The sequence below is a fragment of the Neofelis nebulosa genome, chromosome 18 (genome assembly GCF_028018385.1).
Source record: "Neofelis nebulosa isolate mNeoNeb1 chromosome 18, mNeoNeb1.pri, whole genome shotgun sequence".
Classification (NCBI taxonomy): Eukaryota; Metazoa; Chordata; class Mammalia; order Carnivora; family Felidae; genus Neofelis; species Neofelis nebulosa.
In genome coordinates, this window is record NC_080799.1 from 31,702,020 (window position 1) to 31,719,569 (window position 17,550).

The window sequence follows — 17,550 nt, forward strand, 5'->3', positions numbered from 1 at the left end:
AAAAAAATGTCTAAAATGGCTTAGCAATAGAATTTTTAAAAAGGTTGAGAAACATAGTTCTAAAACCATAAATATCTAAAGCTGGAAGGGAGCACCTCTTTCTTTGAATATCTTACAAAAGGCACCTCAAAGACCCAGATGTTCAGAACTGCCAAGGTCACAAAGGGGGTTAGTGAACAAGCCTGGCATAGACCATGAATTGTTCTGTCTTAGACCAATGTATGTTCCACTTTTTTATGCAAAAATAAATACATCCTTGGGGCGCCTGGGTGGCTCAGTCATTAAGTATCTGACTTTGGCTCAGGTCATGATCTCACGCTTCATGGGTTCAAGCTCCAAGTCGGGCTCTCTGCTGTCAGCTCAGAGCCTGGAGCCTGCTTCAGAGTTATGTCTCCCTCTCTGTGGCCCTCCCCTGCTCATGCTCTCTCTCCCTCTCTCTCTCTCTTTAATGTTTAAGTAAACATTAAAAAGATTTTTTTAAACTATATGTATAAATATAAATATATAAATATACATATCTCCACAAGCAAGGCCCAAGCCTCCCACATCTCCTTCACTCCCATTCCCCACTGAGGTGACACTATGGAAGTAAAACCAATGGCCTACATGATGTAATTATGCAACTCTGGGGTCCTTAGGAAGACTGAGTGCTGTGACCATGGGCAGATGGAGAAGAAAGAACACAGAGAGTCAGGACAGAAGTGTATTGGGGAGCAGGGGAGATGCAGAGCTTGGAGAAGCCGTGAGAATAAATGTGGCACATTTTTTTCGACCCCCATTCATCCTTTATGTCTAAAGTTGGACTCTTTCTACTGCCTCTTAAAATCCATCTGCAAAGCTGAAGAGATATGATGGACAAAATGAAAACAGAAAAAAAAAAAGCAAATCCAGTGGAGGATACTAAGGTTTCTGTTACCGTCTGACAACTCAGGGACATCAGACTCACTTAGGGGGCTGTCAGCTTGGCCATTTTCCCTGGGGTCTGCTTCATACATTCATTAGACAGTCGTGTGTTGAGCACCTACTACATGGGAGGCATTTTTCTAGGTACTGGAGTTGGCAGTGGGGAAGGCGCTGACATACAGCGATGAAAACCAGATTTAGCTCTAAATCCAGGCAAATTTGAAATTTCATAAAGAAGCTAAGTACCGAAGACAGGTACAGGAACCTACATTTTCATAACATTACCCTCGCCTCCACACTGGCACGTGATGAGCCTAAATCCTGACTACGCGGGAGGCAAATGGGCTACAGGACTAGGTCACACACCAAGTTCCGCTCTCCTCTGGCAGGCTTCTTAATCCGCCTTTAAGTGCAGTCAGGACGAAATGAAATTATGGGCATAAAAAAGGAAAATGCAAACAAACAAACAAACAAACAAACAGAAGTTTTAATTGGCTTTACTCTGATCTCTCCGCTGCGATTGTATCACTGAGTTGGCAGTTTGTCACGTGCGGTTGCTAGGCAACCGTGCACGGTGGTAAGGCCGACGACGTGACAGCCGCCTTTTCCCTCTTGTGGGTGTGAGTCTCCTGGCGTCTGATGCTGAAGTCTGGCTCTTAACCAACCCTCCAGAGGGGTCTGGGCTGCCCCCTGAAGCCTCGTAAATAAGCCAGTGACTCACTGCTCAAAGGGGCCTCCTGCTCAAGTCCCTGATAAAACTTCAATCCTTATTCAATGACCTGGTGCTCAGACTGTGACTTTGCGGAAGAGACCCCAGTGATCCCAGACAGGCCTTCCGAGCCCCTCAGAAGGTACATCAGTGGAGCAGGTGTGAGAGCCCAACGGGAGAAGCAGAATGCCACACGCTGGGGGAGCCTCACTCTGAGGTCGCCTTTGAGATTTCTGCCACTGGAGCCCACAGAGTATGGGCTGTGCAGACAGAGCTGGGACTGGCTGCCACATACAAGCCATGTGCCACTTCAGGCACATCACTCAGCCCCTCTGTGCCTCTGTCTCCTCATCTCCAAAGGGGTGGTAACACTGCATGCATCCCGGGGTCATGTTGAGCACTCCTGGGGCCAGTATATGTAAAATGTTCAGCATCGTGCCAGGTGCACAGTGAGTGCCCCACAAGTTTTAGCAATTGTTCTACAGGCTTCTGTGAAGAACTGTGAGGCATCCCTAGAGGCCTGGGGCCAGAACGGAAGTGAGCAGTCTCCTCACTCCTTTAGTAAGGAACCTGAGACTCGAAGAATCAGAGTGATGTCCCTGAAGCCACCTGGCTGGGACTGAAACTAGGAACTCCATTGCCACCACGAAACATTACCAGGATGGGAGACAAAAAGAGCCTTCAGGTACTGAATGCATCTCGAAGGCAAATGGTACCAACAACTGTACTGGGTAATCAAAGCAACACTCAGGAGACACAGCAACCCAGAAAACTCTGAACAAGTACCATGTGTTTCAGGCAGGGTCAGTGTGCTATGGAAGATATCTGGGTATCTCCCTGATGGCTGACAGAATGCCCTGTCACCTTCTGAAGAAAGTCCATCCTCCTTACTATGGCATCCAAGACTTTTTTCTTGACCTAACTACTGCTCCCACTTTAATCCATTTCTTTCTCTCACCCCCAGCCATCCTTCTGCTGGTCCTAAAACATGCCAGAAAAGCTCCCGCCTCAGAACCTTTGCACAAGGCTTTGCTGGGAACGCAGACATCCACAGGCTCTCTCCTTCATTTTCTTCAGGTCATCGTTCAGGGAGTATCTTCACGGAGGACTTTCTTAATTCTCCTACGTAATACTGTAAACTCTCTCTTTGTCCTGCTTATAGTACTCATCACCACCTGACACATGACGTATGTGTTTGTTTGCTATCTAGATCCAGTCCCCACCACTACACTGTAAGCTCCATAGGGACACCAATTACTCTCCTCGGTTCACTGCTATATTCCCAGCGCCTACCACTGTGCCTGGGAATATCAAATGCTCAACAGACACTTCTGGAATAAATGATAGCTCTGCCCTCTTGTAATGTGAGGTCTCCTCTGCCCTTCCCTTCCCCACTTCTGCCTTCCTGATTCCTACTTTCCCTTCATGAGATAGCAACAAGCATCGTCTCCTTTTAAAAACCTTCTTCACCTCTTCAAATACGGGCCTTGCCGTGTGGGTTCGTACAGTCCTGCGCAATAGCCACCAAACTGTATCACTATTATCTGTTTACCTGGTGTCCCACTGAAACTACAGGAACAACGGAATAAAGGGGGAGCTTTCTTTGACCAGCTGCTCTGAGACCAAGCCCCTGTGAGATGCTGCCCCACGTTCCAGTCCCAACGCCTCACACTACCTTCCCCTCCAGACCGAGTCACTTGAGCGAAGGGCCAGCAGGTAATTTGTCTTGGTATTCCCAGAATATGTATATGTGCAGTTCCTGGCACAGTATAAGTACACAAAACTGTTGCTCAAATAGTGATAGCCAACATTTACTAAAGCGCTTACTCCCAGCCACAAATCAGCTTATTAGGGTTTCTCAACCTTGGCACTCTTGATATTTGGGGCAGGATGATTTCTTGTTGTGAGTAAGGGCTGGCTATCCTGTGCACTGCAGACTATTTACCAGCGTCCCTGGCCTCTATCCATATGCCAATATCCCGCACCCCAGTTGTGACAACCAGAATGTCTGTAGACATTACCAAATGTCCACTGGGAGGCAAACTTGCCCCCTTTTGAGAGCCACTGGTCTAAGTGCTTATTGTGAATTAATTAATTCAATCCTCACAGTGATAACCGTGAGGAGGTACTGTTATTTAACTGTATTACAGAAGAACAAATTAAGGCCCAGAGAGGTTTGGCAACTCACTGAGAGTCACACAGCTGGGAATTAGCAGAATCAGAATATGAACCGGGCAGTCTGGCTCCCAAGCCTAGGCAGTTAACCACCTACGAGTTAAGTTTGGAGGGGAGGGGTTTGGGGAAGGAGGATGGGAAGAGGGGACTAATATGTATTGTTTATTATAACCAGGCACTATTCTCAGCTCGTACATAAATTATTTCATTTAACCCTATCTAGCCTGCGACACACTCATAGTTGTTTTTAGCATTGTAAAAGAAAGGAAATTGAGGCCCAGAAAGTACCCAGCTAGTTGGAGGCACAGCCGCCAGAATTCAAACCCAGGAAGTCTGACCCTAAAGCTCCTGGTGATAATGGGGGCAGGGGGGAGGGGTGGATTCCTACTCTGCTCCAAGTTTGTGCAAAGTCACACTGCCCTTCAACAGCTTCCCCTGCCAGGGAGGCCTTGGCACCGTCCCCATGTTCCCTCTAAAATAGTTCCACTGCTCCTCACATTCACCGTGCCCCACTCTCCAGGGCACTAAGCCCTGAGGGTCTTGGAGCGTGCGTTCTTGTTCCAAAGCAGTCTCATGCAGAAAGCCAAAAGTGTGGGGAGAGTGCCAGAGGCTTCCCCAGGGCTGGGACTTCTTAAATGGGGGCAGCCTTTGTCTCCAACCAAACCAGTCTTAACAGAAGAGCATGAGGGGAGCCTGCTGGGGAGATCTTGGGGGTGTTTTCAGAATATTATGAGAGTCTCCTCTTACAAAAGAGAGAGAGAGAGAGAGAGAGAGAGAGAAGCACTACAAGGCACCTTGTCCAATTTTCTTCCTTTGAGTAGTTACCAAAGCAGAGATAGTATGTTTCACAGGCGTCTTCTGCTATGATTGCCCCAGTGTTTAAAGTAATGATCAGATCATTTTCCCCACAGCCATTTCATCCAATGAGCCCAAATAGGATTATTGAGAAATTGCAAGGTCTGGCAGGAAATACCTCTTCTGACCTTGGGTATTGTTAGTCAGGCTGACTCAGAGAAAATAAGATCCCCTTTCATTGTTAGAGATGACAGTTCTGCAGCCTCTCCTCCAAGTAGGGTGACCCCAAGGTGGCAGGGAAGAACCACTCTGAGCGCATGATAATTGATCACCTGTGCACCCATACACAACTGCCCTCTATGCCTGTGGGAAAGGGAGGTGCTGTGTGTGTGCAGGTATATGTGTGACTGTTTCTGTGATTCTCCACAGTGAAGCAATGTTAGCTTTTCTCAAGCAATACTCTCAGCATCCCCAAGATGCAGGAAAATAAATTATAGTAGGGAGAACATAATCAAATGTCCTTTAAAATTTTTTTTCTTAAAAGCCCAGTTTGATAAGTAGATGAGAATAGGGAAGACCACATGAAAAAAAAAAAATGAGGGAAGATTTTCACTGCTACATATTGAAGTGTACGCTAAAGCTATAACAATTATAATGATAAATATGTGCATGCACGAATTGGCAAGAAGATCAATGAACCAAAATATATAGCTCCAAAACAAATACATTTTCTCATGTTTTCTCTCTCTCTCTTCCCTTCTGCACCACACACACAGACAGACAGACAGACACACACACACACACACACACCTACACACATGCATACATGTAATAAACCTGGCAATGCAAATCACTTAAAAGATTTATCAGTATACACTGATAAAGTGAACTGAAAGCACTCCAGGTATATCCAACAGAGAGCGACTTAATGCAGGGAATTGATTACATGTATATAGAAAACCCAGAAGAACAAAGAGGAGTATATCTTGTGTTGCCAAGAGATGAACACTACCTCTTCCAGGGCTGGAGAATTAAAATATAGAAGGTAGTATTATCAAGAGCCTGGGAGTCTGCATTTTGGCTGTTACTGTTGCAGCAAGCAGAAAAATAGCTTTTACATTTTCCCCACCTGTTAATCCATGTGACTGGCTCCCACTGGCAGAAACTAACACCAGCTGACAAAGAACTCTGGGAAATATAGTTTTCAGCTCCCAGCTGTGGCAGGGTAGAAGAGAACATATATAAAGACAGGTATGGGCTGAGAATCAAGAGACAATACCTGGCATGGAAGGGTTATTTGATAATGTTTTAAGAAGCAATTGGTGAGGCTCCTGCGTGGCTCAATCAGTTAAGCATCTAACTTCGGCTCAGGTCATGATCTCATGATTCATGAGTTTGAGCCCTGCGTTGGGTTCTGTGCTGACTGCTTAGAGCCTGGAGCCTGCTTCAGATTCTGTGTCTCCCTTTCTCTTTGCCCTTCACCTGCTCATGCGCTCGCTCTCTCTCTCTCTCTCACTCTCTCTCAGAAATAAACATTAAAAATTTAAAAAAATAAGTAAACATTAAAAAAAATTTTTTAAAGCAACTGGTTAGAAACTTAACAAAAACAAACATGTTCATTTCTTGCTATAAAGCAAAATAAATTCCAAATGGTGTGAGTTAAATACATACATAAATGCTCAAAGACAGAAAAGGAAAAGAACAACAAAACAGAATAAAATAATGAAAAAAAATCCACTTAAGGGTGACAGAGAACTCTCTAGGTATTGAAACAATGAAAGAGTCACAAAATAAAAATATTCATGTAGAATAAAACAATTTCTAATTGTGAAAGAAAGCTACATAATCTTAGAAATCAAATAATCTGGATAGTGTACTTACAACATATGTTAAAATGAAGTTAAAACTTAACACATTATTATACATATTAACATGGATGAATATCAGTTTGGGGTGAAATAAGCCAGAGAAGGATATTTAGATTATTTTTTTCTTTATAAACTTTTATTTATGAAGTTTTCCAAAATTTTGTTTTTAGAGATGCATGAAAGTGTGGTAAAATTATAAGGAAAAATCAAAGAAATAATTACCACTAGTGTCAGAATTATAGTTACCTCAGAAGGAAGGAAAGAAAGACACATAGGAGGAATACCCAGGAGACTTCTAAGGTATGGAAATGTTCTATTTCATGAGCCGGGCGGTGGAGAAATTAGTGTTTTATTGGATTATGATGATGATTTAAACCATACATACATATGATTCTGATTTATGTCACAATAAAAATGAAAAATTAAAAAACAGACAGGGGCACCTGGGTGGCTCAGTCGGTTAAGCATCCGACTTCAGTTCAGGTCATGATCTCATGGTTGATGGGTTTGAACCCCGCATAGGGCTCTGTGCTGACAGCTCAGAGCCTGGAGGCTGCTTCAGATTCTATGTGTGTCTCTCTCTCTGCTCCTCCTCTGCTCATGGTCTGTCTGTCTCTGTGTGTCAAAAATTAATAAACATTAAAAAAAAAAAAAAGAAAAAACAGACCAAAAATTCAAAAACTGGTTAAAAATTTTTTAAAAAATTAAAAATGATATGAATATTCGACAACCCTTTTTTCTTTTTGTTTTGTTTTGTTTTGTTTTGAGAGAGAGAAAGAGCGCACACAAGCAGGGTAAAGGGGCAGGCAGAGAGAGAAAGAGAGAGAGAGAACCTTAAGCAGACTCCCTGCTCAGTGCAGAGCCTGACATGGGACTCTATCTCATGACTCTGAGATCATGACCTGAGCCGAAATCAAGAGCCTGATGTTCAACTGACTGAGCCACCCAGGTGCCCCAACAACACTTTCAGTCAAAGAATTGTAAATTTAAAATAACAGGATAAGATTTTTAAAGTCAGTTAACAAGGATTTTGATTAACAATCAAATTAACAAGGATTCCAAATCCCATAATTCTCATTGTTGACATGAGTGAAGTGAAAGCTATCATGCTCTTTTAAAACATTAATCATTAACTTGGTTAAACATGTCCAGAAAACAATTCAGCAATGTATGTCATGAGCCTTTAATTTATTTTATTTTTTGTTCTATATCATGAGCCTTTAAAAATGCCTATGCCTTAGGGAAATGACTAGAAGTGTGGATACGTTTTGTATATGAAATCGCGATCATTTTAGTATTTTTCTAATAATGGAAAATTTAGAAACAGTATGGAAGAAAGTAAATTCATGATAGAATGAAACATCACACAGCTTAATTTGAGGATGATTACAGAGAGAGCCTGCCATTATCAAAGGAAAATGCTCATGTAATATTATTTAGTCAGGGACACAAACTATAAAACTTGATACCCAATACAACTTCATGTATTTTTTAAAAAGCAAGTGTATTAGAAGGAAATACAACAAAACGTCAACAGCAGTTGGGGCTGGATGCCAACATTGTGGGTACTTCTTTCCTTCATTTTTTTCCATATTTTCCAGTGATAGGGTGGGAAGCGGGGAGAATTTAATAAAAGATGAAAGTCCAGTTTACCTCATGTTTTCCTTCCTGTTCAGTCATATTACAGTGCACTCCAGCTCTCAGCTTGGCCTTATTCCATGAGCATTCTCTTGTGGCAAGGACATGGAAGGTAAGGCCATTTCCAAATGCCACGCTTCATTTCTACCTTGACTTTCACAGTGTTAGAGACATGGGAACTAACGGTTGTTGATTATCATCTTGGGCACCAAGTGATTCCTACATATTACCCTTTTGAGAGAAAATAGTTGCCCCATTTCAATAACGAAGAAACTGAGATCCAGTAGGCTGAAGGTACTGGCTTGCGAGCACACAGCTAGTAAGCAGCAAAGAGTTTTTTCCGGGTCCTCAATTGTTTCGCCAAATTCCTTTTCTTCCCATATGATGGGACCACCCATTCAAGTCTCCTATCAAAGCCTTAGTAACTTGACTGAGGAGTCAGTCTGCCTGGGCTAAGGTACTGCCTATACTTACCAGCTATGGGCCTTCAGGTAACTCCTCTGTGCCTCATTTTTCTCATCAGTAAAATGGGAATAATAATGGCATCTCCCTCATGAGGTTGGTTGTGAGGAATAAACACTATGATGCATGCAGAGTGCGCAGGGCAGTTGCTGGCACTCAATAAAAGTTAGCCAACATAGTTATCGCTAAGGGGGTCTGAAGCAAATAATGGGAATTGATTTGGAGTCATTTATACTCTCATTCTCTCAATGCCTCCAGTGGAATGCCATCAGACTTGATCAGGTCCAAGACATGATTTCACAGATAGGGACACCCAGGACCAGAAAGGTGAACGGAGGAAACCAGACCCAACAGTGGTGACTGACTAAGGGTGCTATTAGCCTCACATTCTTTCCACCATGGTGTGTAGCTTTTCTCTGGCTCCCAATCCCTGGAGCAAAAGCAGGGTGGCCACAGTGCAACCTTGGAAAAACAGGCATCTCTTCGGGCACACACTATTCTTTATATACATATTATCACTTGATCTCTCAGCAACCCTGGGAGGTGGGCAAGGCAGTATTTTGAGTGAGGAAACGACCTCAAAGAGTATTGGTTGATTCTCCTTGTTCCCATAGCAGAGCTGAGACAGGATCCCCAGGGCTCTCTGTATAATGCCATCGGTGCCTTAGATAACCAACCTCTGATGTGTGTCTCGCATCAGAAAAGCAATCAGGCTGGTGGATGTTCTCACCCTGATTTCTCTCTTCACCCCTATAATGCCAGCTGTTATTCAGCAGTATCTTACAGTTGGAGAAGCAGTTTCATCCACCTCTTCACTAGTGGCTCTGACCCACTGAGTCTCTCTTCCAGAGCCTTAGGTGGCCAGGTTTGGGGATGGTGACAGAGAGTAAGCCAGTGGGACAAAAGTGCTGTTATCTTTTCCCCCAATCGATCCCCTGCTTCCTGCAACCTTAGGGTTAAAATATTTGCCTTAGCTATGTACGATGCTAACCTGCGATGCAACCAAAACTCTCAAGAGGTGCTAGCTGGGGTGCAGATTGGTATAGCCTCTTTAGAAAAAACCCAGGCAGTATTTCCTAAGGCTAAACATTTACTTACCCTATAACCCAACAATTTTCCTAAGTATATGCCCAAGAGAAAGGAATATTCATGTCCATTAAAAGACATACATAAATATATTTATGACAGCTTTGTTAATAACAGTCAAAACTGAAAACCAACCTAAATGCTCATCAGTAGGAAAATGGATAAATAAATCATGGCAATATTCACTTCGTGGAATTTTATATGGCCATAAAAAAGAATAAAATACTGCTACATGCAACAGTATAGATAAATCTCACAATGCAATGATGAGATAAATAGGACAGACACCAAAGAAAACGTGTTGTAATGATTCTACCTATATGAAGTTCAAGAAAGGCAAAACTAAGTTAGCTAGATGTTGTACAGTATTTATCACTGTGGGGGCTTCTAGTGAACAGGAGGCATAAAAGTAACTTCTGGGAAAATAGAAATATTCTCTATCTTGACCCTGAACTGTAGTGGGTACACAAGTATGAGTATATGTAAGAATTATTCAAGCTTTGCACATATAAAATGTGCTTTTTGCTTTATGTATGTTAATATCAAAATAAAATATGTAAAAATAAATCCTGTCAGCTGGGTCACTAAAGATTCATTCACTAGAAACTCACAATAATCCTTAAGCAAAAGCCCATAAGACAAGGTAATCTTTTAGGTCAACCTGTGGACCCTGCATACCTCGTAGATTCTTTTCTCAAAGACCTGGATCCCTACACTAGGATAAATGTCTCTTCTCTTAGCAGCCACTGGCACTATGCTTCCTGAGCAGCTGTCTGTATCCTCAGAATGCATGCCCCAAAGGAAAGGGACTATGATCCATTCATCTCTTCACCTCAGTACCTAGCAGAGTGCCTGGCTTAGAGTAGACACTCAGAAAGTATTGACAGGCAGCTGAAGGAGTAGGTGAATAAAAAAATGAATGTAGCACACACAAATATGATCTATGACCACAATCTAGAAAGCCGCTGCTGGTCAATGACCTGCAGAGGCATTCTTTAGACAGCATCATGTAGACCAGTGGTTCTCAGGCAGGGAAATTTTGCTTCCCAAGAGACATTTGGCAATTTCCGCAGGTATTTTTGGTTATCACAAGCAGGGCCTGGCGGGAGGATATTGTACTTGTGATGATGTCAAATATCCTACAATGCACAGGACAGCCCCTTCTCCAACACACACACATACACACACACACACCCATCCAACCCAAAATGTCAACAGCATTGGTGTTGAGAAACCCTGGTTCAAAGAAACAGGTAGTAAACACAGAAAGAAAGCCTTGAGCTCAAATGTCAACTGACTACTCATGAGCTGTGTGACTTTGAGTTACAAAACTTCTCAGAGCTTTCTCCCTTGTACAAACAGGGCTGATGCCTCCCTTAAAGGTATGTGAGAGAATTAAATGATCTAAGTTAGATGAAGAGTCTGGTTCAAAATAGGACGCTGGTGAGATTTGGTTCCCTTCCCTTCCCCAGAGCCAGTAATGGGCAATTTTTAATAAAAGAAACAGTCATCAAGCATTGCTTTTTCTCCCTCTGCTTAAGGAACTACCGAAGAGTGAGGCTGCCTGTGAAGAATGCATTTTGTTTGCTGGGTACATCAATAGCCCCTGTTCCTAATGAAATGCATTATTAAAAGATAAAGTCAACATATTCAGAACTCAGGCCCACGTCGCATCCCAATGTAATCTGCCATTCTCCCAGCATTGCAGGTGTCCTGTAAGCCTGCCTCTGAAACACCGATTCTTATTTCCCTGCTCTCCCTCGGGTTTTCTCTAAACCAGCACAAACACACTGGGTTCCCGGGAGATAGGGAGCAGTGCTTCATACAATGCCAGCACTATGTGCAAGTGGCAGAAACACCACAAAGAAAAAGCCCAGCCTTGTTCTTTGCAAGTGGGAAGTGGAATTTCCCGCAGGGCTCAATCTAAGGCTTGCTTCCTTCCTACCTTTATGTATTTATAAGAGTGACTGGCCCCTAAGCAATCCTATGCGGAAATCTTGCGAACTGATTATTATGGAGTTTGCTGTCCTTGGTGCTGAAAAAGTCTCAGTGTGCTGAGGGTTTCTGGGTCACTTTTGCATTTCTATTATTCATACTGACCAGGAAATATAAGACAAAACACTAACACACATTTTCACATTATTGTAGCAGATGCTTAAAAGGAATATCTGAAAAATATATAGAACAAAATAATAACAAAAATGCCTGCTATTTACTGAGAGTATGCCACTTTCTAGACATTGTTATTTACTTTATCGTACGAGGTATGCACCATATATTCCCCATTTTTCAGATGAGGAGAACTGAGGCAATAACAATCCATTAAATTGACCATCCAGTGGCAAGCACGCTGACAATGGAAAAGAGCTGGGCTCCTTCACAGGCCAACCCTTCCACTTGGCTCTAGATCCTGTCTCCTCTCATCTTCTCAAAGATTGGCCTGGTCTGGGATCCTTGATTTATCATCCCTTTTACCTTAATATCAGTTTCTCCCTTTCTACTATCCCATTCCCAGTCTTATACAAACACATCCCAGTGTTTCTCATCTGACAGAAAAGAAACAAAGAAAATTTCTCTAGACATTTCCTCTTCCTTTTGCTTCTTTTCAAGACAAACAGAAACTCCTCAAAAGAGTGATTTTTAATCACCACTTCCACTTCTTTTCTTAAGTTTATTTATTTATTTATTTATTTGTTTGTTTGTTTATTTATTTATTTATTTATTTTTTAAATTTTTTTTTCAACGTTTTTTATTTATTTTTGGGACAGAGAGAGACAGAGCATGAACGGGGGAGGGGCAGAGAGAGGGAGACACAGAATCGGAAACAGGCTCTAGGCTCCGAGCCATCAGCCCAGAGCCTGACGCGGGGCTCAAACTCACAGACCGCGAGATCGTGACCTGGCTGAAGTCGGACGCTTAACCGACTGCGCCAACCAGGCGCCCCTAAGTTTATTTATTTTGAGAGAGAGAGAGAGAAAATGAGCTTCATCAGTGGAAGGGTCGGGGGGGAGGGGAGAATATCAAGCAGATCCAGGAGATCATGACCTGAGCCAAGATCAAGAGTCAGACACTTAACCAACTGAACCAGCCAGGAGCCCCACCATTTCCACTTCTTCATTTCTGATCTTATGTTATTTCTTCAGACCACTCATCCACACTGTGGCTCCACTCTAAATCAACAATGAGTATCATATTGAAAAATCCTACAGTCATTTCTCTAACCTCTTGTTTTATTGTCCAGCAACATGTGACGTAGAGAACTACTATCTTTTTGGAATACTTCATTTTTCCCCTTAACTTCTGTGTCACTGAAAAACCCCAGTTTTCCTCCTAACTCCTCCACAGCCCACATTCTGAGTATCCTTTTCTAGATCTTCCTCTTTGGCTCAACCTGAAATAGTAATTGTCACAGGGCTCAGTGCCGCCAAGACTTCACTTCTCCGAGTACACTCCTCAGCCACTAAATAATCTCATCCAATCCCATGGCTTTAAAAAACACCTATATATTGGTGCCTCCTAAGTTTACATCTCCAGATCCAATGTCTATCTTGATCTCTAGACTCCTAAGTTCAATTGCCGGCCCAATCTCTACTTGGATGCCTCTATCAACTCAAACATAAGCTCAAAAATCAGAACTTCTGAATTTCCTTCCAAAACTACCTTCTACTCCAGTCCTGGAACTATCACAACCATCCAGTTTCTCAAACCAAAATCTTAGGAACCATCTTTGATTTCCCCTCACAGCTCACAATCAAACCCCTAATCAAATTCCATAGACAGAATCTACTGAACCTACCCCAATTCTATCAACTTCTCCCCATCTACAATGCCACTACTTCAGCATCTCCATTATCTCTCCCTGGATTGCTGAAATCCACATATTCTATTTTAATGTTGTTTGAATAGATGGGACACATATTCAAAACTCAAACTATATCAAAATACATATACCTTTGCTCTTCATTGGCCCCTTCCCACCCCGACCTTTCACAGGTAACCAAATTTTAGTTTTTACATGTGAGCACATGATGCATCCCGTTCTCCTCTCACTTTCCTATACCTTTAGAGATCTTCCCATATGTATACTTGGAGCAAGTTTCCTGATTCTTTATGTAGCTGCTTAGTGTTCCATTATATGGCTAAGAGAGAATGTATTTAACCAGTAACCTATCTTTTGACGACAGGGTTTGCTATCACAAATGATACTGCAGTAGCCTTTTATGTTGTATTTTTGTATACGCAATTATATCCACATGATAAGTTATCAGAAGTAGGTTTGCTGAAACAAAGGGAACCTGGTTCCTCTATTTCCTCTCTTGACCTTTACATTATATTTCCAAAGGCATCTGTAGGAGTGCCTTAAAAGTGTAAATCATATTAAGTCACTCCCTGGCTCAAAGGCCTCCAAGACTTCTCCTCACATATACATGAGATTTAAATGCCTTGCTCTAGCTTCCAAGATCTGTTTGTTTTGGACTGTGCCTCCTGAGCCCTCACTCAGTAAGCTCCAGCAGTTCCTCTTTACATTTCTAGCACATACCCAACTGTCCTTGCCTTTGCTCTTATTCATCCCTCTCCCTGGCACACTCTTGGACCAGATTCTCCCATTTCTCCCTCCCTGTCTTCAGGTCAGCTTAATGATTACCTCCTCAGAGGCTTTCATGACGTTTAATCTGAAGTCCTCTGGTCTGTCCCTCATTGCTGGCACCATTAAGTAACATTGTCATATTATATTTTCTTTATAACTACTATCACTTCCAGAGAGTGCCTTGATGTGTGTGTGTGTGTGTGTGTGTGTGTGTGTGTGTGTGTGTGCGCGCGCGTGCGCGCGCCTACGTCTCCTACTAAAATTCATGTTTCATGAGGGCAGGGACTTGTCTAGTATCACTATAATCTCTGGTTCGAGAACAGTGTCTGAAAAAGTAGTCCCTGACAAATGTGTTTATAGAATGAATGACTCAATATCTCAAGATATTAATTTCCAGCACCTTTCCCAAAATGTATTCCTTATACAGGTAAGATGATGTCATGCATATGACTTTATATCTTGGTTTGGTTATCTAACATCACATTTAAAGATTTTTCCAGGAAATTAAAAATTCTTTACAAACTCTCATTTAAATGAATTTGGGATAATTTCTCAAAGGGAGAGACTATAATGATTTCAATCATTCATTTTGTTAGATGTTTAGATTGCTGCCACAATTTTTATTTGAATTAACACAGTCATAAACATATTTAAGCATAAATGTTTGCCTATAAATTTGAATGTTCACTAAAACTAGATTTATTAGGTCTAAAAGGGTAAGATCATTTTCAGCCTTCATATACTTCTGTGAAATGGCTTGTCAGAAAGATTGCAATAATTTACACACCACCCAGCAGTGAATCACCCCATCCTCAGCAGCTTTAATAGTTTTTCAGTATTTGCTAATTTGATAAATTATATTGTTGTCTTTTATAACTAGTGAAGTTGGAATATTTTTATAAGGCATCTTTTACTGATTAATAACAACATAGTATCAACACCCATTTCTACAGGCTTAGGAAGAGTTTGGCCTTGGGAGAGCATCAAGTCGTCTGACTGAATTTCCTGAGATGGAAAAAAAAATATTAAACAACCTGTGGAATTACCACATAAGTACTGCTTGCTTTTCACCCGCTTTGAAGAAAGATGAACCTCCTTTATGGTGCAATTTCCAGGAAATGCATTATAACCCCCTGCTTTCTCCATAGGATGTAATTTCCCAACCATTGCTACATCTTCCAAGAGTGAGTCGTTTTTGAACTGCTGGCAGATATTTTTAAGGGCCCACCACAAAAATTCTGTGTAGGGACCTTTGTTTTGCATTTTCTTTGACCAAGCTCCTGTACAGAATTTTGGTAATTTGATTCTACCCCTCCCCACCCCAGAATGGATTCCATGAGTGTGAATCAGCAAAATGACATAACACAGCATGTCCAGGATGTCTCCTCTATAGCGTAAGCTAACCTTAAGGCTAATCTCAAAATTTTCAATAACTGTCTTCCAAAACGAGGCATTTTATCCAATGATATCAATTAGCATGTTATAAGGGGTGCTGCACAAATAGCATACATTGATTCGCAGATGACTTTAAAAATTCAGCGAGCCAAGAATCCCACATTATTGATTCATGCTAACAAAACGATGAAGCACAGCTAATCTTTACAACACATGCTGGGCAGAATGGCATTTACAAATGCAGACAGACGGAAACCAATTGGACATAATTCTTTAAGGATTAAACTGATGGCTGCAATTAGATGAGAAAAGGTGAGCAGCCTTACTGCTGGGAATTCAGACAACCTCTGGGGTCTGGGTCTAATTTGGCCTCTTCCTTGGTTAACCATGATATCCCACTGACTAGCTAGCTGATCAAGTGACTAGTCAAGAGTAATTAAATTGGTTTGTAAGCTGTGTTACTGTTTCAACTTGCTTCTTGGACTTTGAATCACAAATGCTCTGACGAAGGCCATGCTTGGGATCATCACAGTTGGACAATATCACTATAGAATAGCAGATGAGCCCACCAAAGTGCTTGTTGGGAGAGAATAGGAATATATCCCTTCTCATCTGATTCGTTATTGGAATTAGATACTCCGAGTCTGAAAGATGGGGAACTCCTTGGAATGTGATGTTTTTTAAAAACGATTTCCTTTCTTTTTCAAGAAATACTCAGGCCAGATTCATAGCTCCCTGTCTCATAGAACAACTCTGCCATTTCTGAGCAGTTCCAAGGTTAGCCTGATAAACATCACCCAAAGAACAGAAAATCTTGATAACCTTCAAGATAACTCTGATCGTCTTAAAATTCATAATGACTCTGGTTATCAACAAAGCGGAACAGTGATGGAATTAGAAGTGCTTTGCAGGCGTGGAGTGTAAGAAAGCATCTGCATTTGGAAATCAAATCCCATCCCTGTCACTTACTTATACAGTAAGGGTTTATTAGCACATGGTGTTACTATGTCCTAGTTTCCCCAGCCCACCTAGATCTATCTGGCAGGGTTTCAGTTTTTGTTTTTTTTTTTAAGACTCTATTGGGATTGCTCAGGGAAGCTCTTCTACAAAGTATAAAACACACCATCCTAAAAGACTGTGGTGTACATTTGACTGCTTCTTGGCTCTCTTCTCCCCATCTTTTCAAAGCATTCTCTACCTTCCATACTCTCTGCTGTGCACTTACATTTGGGGAACCAGCAAGAATATACCCAAAGAAAATCTGCAAAAGAGGACAATTACAGAGACACTCATTACCATTTATGTAATAGTACTCTGTCTGTTGAAAGTGAGCAAAAACCCAAGCAAACAAAACCTGTGACTTATCCCGAGAAACAGAAATAAGTATTTATCCCATACAACACAGGCATTGCCAAAACAGCATAAAATCTCCTTGACAGACTCAAACCCAGACCTACTCGTTTCAAAATTCTTAATTATTTAGTTTCACTCAGAGGACATGACGTGTTTACTAGCCGTGATGGTGTAGTAGGGCAGAAATTCTCTAACTTGTGAAATTTTACCCTTATAGAGTCAAATCCTGTCTTGACACTGGGGGACAAGTAATCAAATCGCACCTAGTCTCAGTTTCCTCATCTGTGAAACGGAGAGCACGATGACCCCAGAGTGGCTGAATTCACGGCTCAAGTCATATCGGGATTTAGTTTCTGTCCATCTTTCAACCCTACCTTTTTCTATGCCAGCTTTTCTTAGGATCCAGGGTGGCCTCCACTTCTCCAGCCTTCTACTGGGTTGAAATCCAGCTGAAATGAGGACGTCTCTTGAAAAGTCCTGCGGAACGTGGGGCTGAGTGAAGTCTGACAGTCCTGTTCCACCCAAATTCAGAGTCAATGCCTTCAAATCTGCAGAGATATAAAGAAAGAAGTGATGAC

General features: G+C 41.9%; 1 long non-coding RNA gene across 2 annotated transcripts in view; it reads right to left on the bottom strand.

Annotated features, from left to right (window-relative positions):
• The window catches only part of LOC131500664 (uncharacterized), a 173,740-nt gene that overhangs the window by 142,114 nt on the left and 14,076 nt on the right, over positions 1-17,550 (bottom strand). For both annotated transcript variants that reach the window (XR_009256413.1, XR_009256414.1), the window contains exon 2: positions 17,347-17,520. This is a non-coding gene — a long non-coding RNA (uncharacterized LOC131500664). The remainder of the gene's footprint in view (positions 1-17,346; positions 17,521-17,550) is intronic.